This window comes from Suncus etruscus, chromosome X, assembly GCF_024139225.1.
Source record: "Suncus etruscus isolate mSunEtr1 chromosome X, mSunEtr1.pri.cur, whole genome shotgun sequence".
NCBI lineage: Eukaryota > Metazoa > Chordata > Mammalia > Eulipotyphla > Soricidae > Suncus > Suncus etruscus.
Window position 1 is genome coordinate 125,104,738 of NC_064868.1, and position 9,540 is coordinate 125,114,277.

The 9,540-nt window shown below is 35.0% G+C and overlaps 1 non-coding gene across 1 annotated transcript; it reads left to right on the forward strand.

Annotated features, from left to right (window-relative positions):
* Positions 1–1,358: 1,358 nt before the first annotated feature.
* On the forward strand, positions 1,359–1,463 carry LOC126000224 (U6 spliceosomal RNA). The gene has a single exon (XR_007492581.1). It is a non-coding gene; the product is annotated as a U6 spliceosomal RNA (small nuclear RNA).
* Positions 1,464–9,540: the final 8,077 nt, after the last annotated feature.

Genomic DNA, 9,540 nt, shown 5'->3' on the forward strand with positions numbered 1-9,540 from the left:
ATCACTCTCGAAAGAGATGTAAACCAAAGCCATAAAAAAGTATGAGTAGACATCAGCCATGTAACTCTTGCTAACAATCTCAGGAGGAGAGGATAAGCTAAGTTGCCACCCTAACAAAACCATGCTGGCTGCACCCATCACCCATCACCCACAATCACCACTTTACCAATGGCCATTCCTCTAATGCTCTTTGAAGATATGAACAAAACTTCAGATGTGCCAGATTTGGGTGCTAATATCACTAGTATTTTATTGGAGTGAATACTGGCACCCTCCACACACAGACAAAAATCATACCCCACAAAAGCCATGTTTTCAACAATAATACTTGGAATAACTGTACCGTGGGGCCACATTCCTGGCAGCACAACTCCATTTTTTTGTTTTTTACTATCATCTCTATAGAACACACAAATTTCATCCAATGTATATCTGATGCTACCTATAATTCAGAAACAAATAACAGAATGGTTAACTAGCAACAAGAGTTAACTAAACCTTATGACAATGACTTAATGACTTAATATTAGATACAACATTTTTCAAATATTTGCTTGTTTCTATATACTTTTGTTTTATCTTCTGTCTTTTTTCTTCATTTTTTCTTTTTTATTTTTTAATGATTTTGCTCCCACTTACCTGGAAATAAATGTATTATGATCAACTGTAAATTATGTAATATATACTCTTTAAATAAATTAATTAATTTTGAGACTGGAGAAATAGCATGGAGATAGTGCATTTGCCTTGAATGCAGAAGGACAGTGATTCGAATCCCAGCATCCCATATGGTCCCCGAGCCTGCCATGAGCAATTTCTGAGCATAGAGCCAGGAGTAACACCTGAGCACAGTTGGGTATAACCAAACTACTACTACTACTACTAATAATAATAATAATAATAATAATAATAATAATGATAATGATAATAATAATAATAAATCAGTCCTAAAATTTTTCAAACTTTTATAAGCATGCAGTGGACTAAAAGACATAAAACAGGACTGCTGATAACCTAATTAAACATCCAATACCCTCAAGTAAACTCCCTACTCCACCATAAAAATATATGGGTATTGGAGAGATAATATAGCGGATAAAAATTTAGCTTTGCATGCAGCTAAATTAGATTTTGTCCCAGCACACCATACAGTCACCAAATTTGAGTGGAATGGCCCCTGAACACAGTACCAGGAGTTAGTACTAAGCAAAGCTGGATGTAGCATGAAAATACAAACAAAAGTTATAACAACAAAAATAGAACAAGAAAAAAATCCTTTTACTCTTCTTGGCATTCTCAATTTCAAACATTTAATATATTCTAATACTAAAAAAGAACAATATAAAAGCTTTAAAGTGTGCTCGCTTCGGCAGCACTATACTAAAATTGGAACGATACAGAGAAGATGAGCATGGCCCCTGCACAAGGATGACATGCAAGTTCATGAAGCACTCCATATTTAAAAAGAAAAAAGCTTCAAAGAAATGTTTTGCTCTCTACCAATTGTAATATTAAAGCTATTGTGATATTAAAGAAAAACACTTTTTATTGGTTTTTGTTTATTTGGTCACACCCAGCAGTGCTCAGGGGTTAGTACTGGCTCTGAATTCAGAAATAATTCCTGGTGGGTATTGGGGGACCATATGGTATGCCAGGGATTTAACCTGGGTTGGCTGCGCCCAACACACTGTGCTATCTTTCCAGGCCCTAAGGGTATAAACACATTTATTTTATTAATATAATATTTTAACACTAATCCCACCGACAGTGTCAAAGCCCATCACCAGTGCACCCATACTCTGTCAACCCCACCTCTTCTGCCACTTTGACAGGCATGTTAGTTAAATGGTGTGAGATTAGGTCTCATGTTTTAAGTGTTATTGAGTCTGTGTTTTGGATAAATCAATATATCATTCTCCCAGTTCCACAGTATAAGAGACTTCCAGAATCCATTTCCCAAATACTTGACTTTCTCTTTTCCTCCTTCCTTGATATCATTTCTTCCCTACACTTTTCCTCACCTGGCCTTGGGGTCAAGGGTAACTTCAGCATTCCCTTTACTTCATTATGTTTCCAAATACAACTATTTTATATACCAGAGGGAGACTGACCTGAAACTTTCTTTTCTGGAAATGTCTGCTTTAGGTGTTGGTGTAAAGTTTTCTTCATAGAAGTTATAAGGAAGGATTCCTGTGGCCTCAAAGATTTGGAAGATTTTAAGGAATAAAGAGAATATGTCGTCTCTGAATGTTTGATAGAACTTATCATTAAAAACATCTGGATGAAGTCAACAAAAGAAAAACACAAAAAGTAAAAAAAAACATCTGGATGAGGAATTTTTTTCTTGGAGAGATATTAATTACTGTTTTAATTTTTGTTACTTTTGATTGGCAGGTTTAAGCTTTGTAATTCCTATTATTCAGCTTTGTGATATTTCATCACTCTAAGAAATCTGTGCATTTTATCTAAGTTCTCCAGATTAAGACCATAAAGTTCTTCATAATAACCTCATTATATTTTGAATACTGGAAGGCCAATTATAACTTCTCTTCTTTCATCTCTGATATGATTATTTGAGCATTTTCTCTTTTTTCCCAAGAATCAAGCTAAAGAGTTATCTATCTTGTTTATTCTTTCAAAGAAAAAGTTCCTAGTTTTATTAATTTTTGTTTTGTTTTGTTTTTTGGGCCACACCTGGCAGTGCTCAGGGGTTACTCCTGGCTATCTGCTCAGAAATCGCTCCTGACAGGCACGGGGGACCATGCGGGACGCCGGGATTCAAACCAACCACCTTAGGTACTGGATCGGCTGCTTGCAAGGCAAACGCCGCTGTGCTATCTCTCCTGCCATTAATTTTTTTGGATTGCTTTCTATGTTGTTGATTTCTGACCTCATGTTTACTATTTCTCTTTTTCTACAAAGTTTTTGATTTATTTGCTATTTATTCTCCAGATTTTTGAAATGTAGATTTAGTTTTTGATTTGGATATTTTTATTCTTTCTTACGGTAGACCTTCAATTTTATGAATTCCCCCTGTTGTATAACTTTGACTGTATTCCATAGATGCTACCAGCTTGTACTTCAGTTTTATTTTTTTCAAGGAATCATTTTATTTCTTCCTTAATTTACTCTTGGATCCACTGCTGTTTAAGCAGTATGTATTCAGTTTCCACATATTAGAAGTTCTCAATCTGTGGGTACTTTCTATTTTCATGACATTATGGTCTGAGAAGATACTTTGTACAATTTCTATATTTGTGAATGTATACAAGTTTGAGTTATGCCCTAATATGTGATCTATGTATCTGCTAGAGAAGAATGTGTATTCTTGTTTGGAGGATGAAAAGCCTGTATATGTCCATGTAGACCAGAGAAAAGAGGTGTCTTCATGTTTGGGGGATGAAGAGCTCTGTATATGTCCAACAATCCCAGTTCTTTTAGCTCTTCATTTAGGACTCCTGGTTCTTTACTGATGGTTTGTATGATCGATCTATCTAGTGATGAAAGTGGAGTGACATTTCCAACAATTATTGTGTTTCCATTGTTGTGTTCCTTTATGATTGTTATCAGAAGTTTAATGGACTTAGCTCGCCTTAATTTTGGACAAAAATTTTCATTATAATATTTCTTGGTCTACTGTTTTCTTAACAAAAAGGAAGTGTCCATCTGTCTCCAATTACTTTCTTAATATTAAATGCATTTTAGTCTGATATAAGTCTGGTCATCCCAGCCTTTTTCCTTCCATTAGCTTGTATGATTGTTTTTCATATCTTTACTCTAAATCTGAATTTATGCTGCATGTTTATGTGTATTTCCTTTAGACAGATCAATGGATTTTTTCCTGATTCATGGAGCTACTTTGTGCCTTTTTATACTGATGTTTAGTTCATTAACATTGAGAGAGAAAGAATTATGAGATCGGGGAATGTGTTGCCATCTTTGTATATAAGTGTATGGAATCTACGGTAATTCTTTTTTGCAAGAGGCTTTTTTTAATTTTTATTTTGATCATATTGGTTTACATATCTTTCACAAGAGTATTTTAGCTACATATTAACATTGAATCAGGGGAATACCCATCACCAAATTTGTCCTTCCCCCACCCCCTTTCCCTTCCTGCAACCCATATCGCCTACCATCACCCCCTGGGCTGCTAGAGTAGGTAGTACCCTCTTTGTCTAGCTTACTATTAGTGGTCATATATCTGTTTGGTTCTGGTACCTTCCCTTGTTTCCCCCTCTATTTGAGAGGCAGAGCTAGATAATTCAAGTTATATGGTTTTGTTTGAAGGAAAGAAAAGCAATAGAATGGGGTAAAAAATAAGAAAAATTAAAAAGTTAAAAAATTTTAAAAATCAAATAAGCTGAAAATAGACGGAGTCCTTCTAGAGGCTTTCAACCTCAGGTTGAGAGAGGACATGAAAAAGGTAATTGGAACACCACTACAATACAGAAAGAAATATCAAATTAAATATCCAGTGAGCATTACAGCAGTAAAGACAAGCACCACACAATATCTACACCAAAATAAAGATGTAAAAAATTGATCAATAAATATATATGTGGAAAAATGTTTATTTTGTGCTTTTTTTTCCTTTTTTCCCCCTGCATAGGCACAGTAACTATTGGGGATATTATAGAGGGAATTCCCTTGGCCTAGGAGATACAGGATTTCTCCATCCCTGAAGTATACTGTCATGGGATTAACTATAGACTTTTTTTTGCAAAATACTTTTTATAGACTTTTTAAGTAATTCTTTTTTGGGTGGGGAGGTTTGGGTCATACCCAGCAGCACTTAGGGGTTACTCCTGGCTATATGCTCAGAAATCGCTCCTAGCAGGCTTGGGGACAATATGGGGTCCCAGGATTCGAACCACCATTCTTCTGCATGCAAGGCAAATGCCCTACCTCCATGCTCTTTCCAGCCAGTAATTCTTGATCAATTTAGTAACCGTTTAGTTGTCACAAATGTTGATTTTCTCATATGTGAAGGCTTATTTTCTCTTGCTGCTTTAAATAATGTCTATGTTTTTTATTTTATATCTTAATTGCTATGTGTCTTGGTGTTGTTTTGTTTGAGATTATTTTATTTGTTACTCATTAGTCCTCCTGAATCTGTTCAAGAGCCTCTCTCCAGAGATCAAGAAATTTTTGGTGATTATTTCTTCTGCCAACCACTGTCTCTTTTCCATTTTCCTCTCGTTCATGTATTCCAATGATTCCAATATTATTCCTCTATCACAAATCTTAACATTCTCTTTCATTCACCTATCCCTCTTTTTTGTCATTTTCTTCCTGGAGATAAGTATTTTGTCTTCAGTATCATAAATACATGTTGGATTCTGTTGTTATGGGTAGCTATTTTATATTTCACTCCTTCGGGTCTATTTGTACGAACTCCTTCATTCTCTGGATGGATTCATCTTTCAGTTGGCTGAATTGTTCTTCTAATAATTGTCTATTTCCAAGGCCGTTGTATGGGGCATTGGCTTAAGTTTCTCTTTGGTGAGGGTTGCGGCTTTATTTGAAATGATGATTTGCCAAGACTAAAGTCCATGTTTACCAGAGCATGTAAATTCCTTTGTTTCTTCATTGTTTTTAAAGATTGTGGGGTACTGTGGTTTGCTATTCAGATTTAAAAGTGTCTGAGATCTGAACTATTTCTTTATATTTCAACATAATATTACCTCTGAAATCTGTTAATCTAACCATTTGATGCCCTACCATGCTATTTCAGTGTTTGTAATTGGAAAATAACTCATGATTCAATTTTCCTAGAGAGCTATTGTGGACGTATTGGAGGCAAAAATGTCAAAACCAGTGGCAGTTGGCAGTAAATTTTTGGAAGGGGTGATAATGTTGTGTAGAATTGGCTTTAGGACAGAGAGGTAGGCAGCAGTGCAAAGCCTTCCCAGTACAGAACCACCACCAAGGAGAAATGGCACACAGCTCAGGAACTGTGCGGGGTATCAGAGCACTGATGTATGTAAATGACAAAAGAGGTCATCATCTGCGTGATGAGTCCCTCTGCTGTGTCCTGGGTCCACAGTTGGTGTGAGGGAAGCTTTCAGTTGCAGGTCAGCCAGGGAGAAGTTACAAGTTCTTTTCTGTTTTGTTTTGTTTTGTTTTGAAACACACTGATCATTTTTGTCTGCTGAGAACTCCAGGTTTGTGGTTCACAATGTGCACGTGAGATGGCAAAAGCACATCTCTTGGAATTTAAAAAAAAAACCTAGATTATGATCTCTATTCTCCACCTGTTATGTTTCAGATCAGCTATTCAAAATTCATTTCATTCCCTTATTTTCACAACAAGCTTTGCTTTTATGTCCATGCTGGACCCAGCAATGTGTTAGGAGCATTCACTGTCTTCATTGTCCTGAAGCCAAAAAGCCCATATTACAAACCTGTTCTGCTTCCCTCAAAATAAAATGATTAGCATTTTAATTCAGGACAATAAGCCAAGTAAACACTGAAACAGGGACCATCTTGGCACATGGCTCCACTGTGTGAAAATCAATATACAGAAACTTTATTTATTGATATTTTACACAAATGCAATCAGTAAATTCTGGGTCCAACATGCCTAAACCTCCCGGAGAAATTTGGTACCTTATTCTTTTAAAAGTTCATATTACTATTGCAGCACTATTTACCATAGCAAGACTCTGGAAACAACCAAGATGCCCTTCAACAGATGAATGGCTAAAGAAACTGTGGTACATATACACAATGGAATATTATGCAGCTGTCAGGAGAGATGAAGTCATGAAATTTTCCTATACATGGATGTACACGGAATCTATTATGCTGAGTGAAATAAGTCAGAGAGAGAGAGAAAAACGCAGAATGGTCTCACTCATCTATGGGTTTTAAGAAAAATGAAAGACATTCTTGCAATAATAATTTTCAGACACTAAAGAGAAAAGAGCTGGAAGTTCCAGCTCACCTCAGGAAGCTCACCACAAAGAGTGATGAGTTTAGTTAGAGAAATAACTACATTCTGAACTTTCCTAATAATGAGAATATATGAGGGAAATGGAGAGCCTGTTTAGAGTACAGGCAGGGGTTCGGTGGGGAGGAGGGAGACTTGGGACATTGGTGGTGGGAATGTTGCACTGGTGATGGGTGGCGTTCTTTACATGACTGAAACCCAAACACAATCATGTATGTAATCAAGGTGTTTAAATAAATAAAAAAAAATGTAAAAAAAAATAAATAAAAGTTCATATTACCAAGTTGGCTTCTATGTTTCTATGAATTGACACTTTGCACAATTGAATGTGAACTGCAATATATTAAGTCTTTATCTCTGACAATTTGATTGCCTTGCAATAGGTATTTTATTCTATTTTGTATTTCCATATTACCAATTACATAAAACATCATTATTTTCCTTTATGTGTCTTGTTCCTTGAATTTAATCTCATGTTTCTTTGTCTGATTCTATTATAATTTGCTTATTACTTACTGGTAGATACTCAAGATACCTCTGTGAAACATTCCAATCAAATTGTCCTCCATATCACTATTGATTCCCTTATTGCTAAATCCAATAAACAGTATTTAGAGCTTATCTTAATCAGACTTTCAGCAATATTTGATGCAATTAGCAATTTTCTTGAGCACTAACTAGCCAGATTCTATGACACATACTTCTTCAAATCTTGCCCACTTCTCATCGTGACGGCAGCTTCTTCCATACTGTCTTTCTTTATTCTTCTTTTGTTTCTTCCTTCCTTTCCTTTAGTTCTTTCCTTTTTTCTTCCTTCCTTCTTTCCTCCCTTCCTTCTTTCCTACCCTCCTTTCATTTCTTTCTTCTTTACTCTTTCCTCCTACCCTCCTTCCTTCCTTTCTTTCTTCCTTTCACACCCAGCAGTGCTCAGATCTTACTCCTAATTTCATATTAGGAACAACTCCTGACAGGTTTCAATTATGCCTGTCACATAGATTAATACAGATCAAACCAGAGTCTTTGAAGTATAATGCAAATACATTCACAGCTTTATTATCTCTCGTCTTATTATCTAAATAAATTTTATTTATTTTTATCACCATTCGTGTTACATTTTGGTAATCTACAAATTGTTCCAATTCTAGTTCCTAAATAAATTTCAAATACCTACATTTTTCTATATTTTTCACTGATGTTGCTTAAGGGAGATAGTGAGTGGGGACCCAGAGACAGTGGTGGAAAAATAAAAATAAAAGTAAAACATTCTCTCTTACATATTATGCAAATAATTCTTTGACTGACATTTCTTGACCTACAAAACCTTTCTCCTTATTACCAAGGTATAATACATCACTGAACCATGTTTTCCTCATGGCTCACATCCTTTTGCTTCTGAATCTATGTCATCTACCTGAAGTGTTGTATCCCCTGTACTTCAGAATATTGATCACTTGACATTATTTTTGTATATAATCCATTTGTTAGAACCCAAGAGGAGAGGTGGTAAAAATAAACACACCTCAACCCATTCCAATCTGAAAAATATAATTAAGTTCATAACAAATTATTATCAACTTCATTTATACAAACCACTATGAAAGACAAATAAGAGTGCTTCAAAATTCTTATCTGTGAAAGAAGACATCACTATGGCAATGCAATTTTAAACTGTGACCAAAAGATAATTTGAAGTTTAAGCAAAGGGACGTAGAAATGAACAGGACATTATAAACAAAAGACTGACATATGTAAAGGCTCTGAGGCATAGAAGTGCATAGGAAAAGAAAAAGACAGAGACTATTGGGCCAGGATCAGTGCAAGAAAAAATGTGTCGTTCTCACTGTAATAATTGAAATCTTTGTTATTTTTATTTTAATAATACATTATCCTGAATTACACCTACAGAATCAAGTGAACATGAATGAACTTGGTGAGGTAGTATACTTGTGTGTATGCATATATCCAGAAGGTATTGCTGTGTAAATGAACTAATGACTCTCAATAATAAAATAACAAAATCAGGATCCAACCAACATCCCTTATCTTTAATCACTTCTCTTAACTGGGGTATTTAGCCAATGGATCATAAAATATTCCTATAAGATATTTCTTACAAAGTTCAATTTAATAAAGTCTCTTTCATGCCCCCTATTTACTAGCTTCATACTCAAAATCGTAAATCAATGTCTTATTTCTGGATATTTGTTTTTACCAAACATAAGTTCTTCATTTTTTCATAACAAATAGAAAGATAAAAATAATGACCTTTTCCCATAAGTTAGCCCTTAAAAGCAGTATAAATATTCCTAATAATTGCTTTCTTTTTGAAGTTGAAATGTTCGCTAATAAATTTCTTAATTTATTTTCAGTGTTAGAGATCATGAGGAATCTGGAAAAGAAAAATATATGTTTTATTTTATTTTGCAGAGCAGCAAAGCACAGATTAGAATTTACTGCTGAATGGGGTAGACCTTGGTGATTAGATCTTTCCTCTCATACAAAGCCCATTGCCTATATTACTACATTTTTGCTCTAAAGAAATGATCTGTTGTCTTAATGTGAAATCCCTCTAAAGTGCTCTCCTT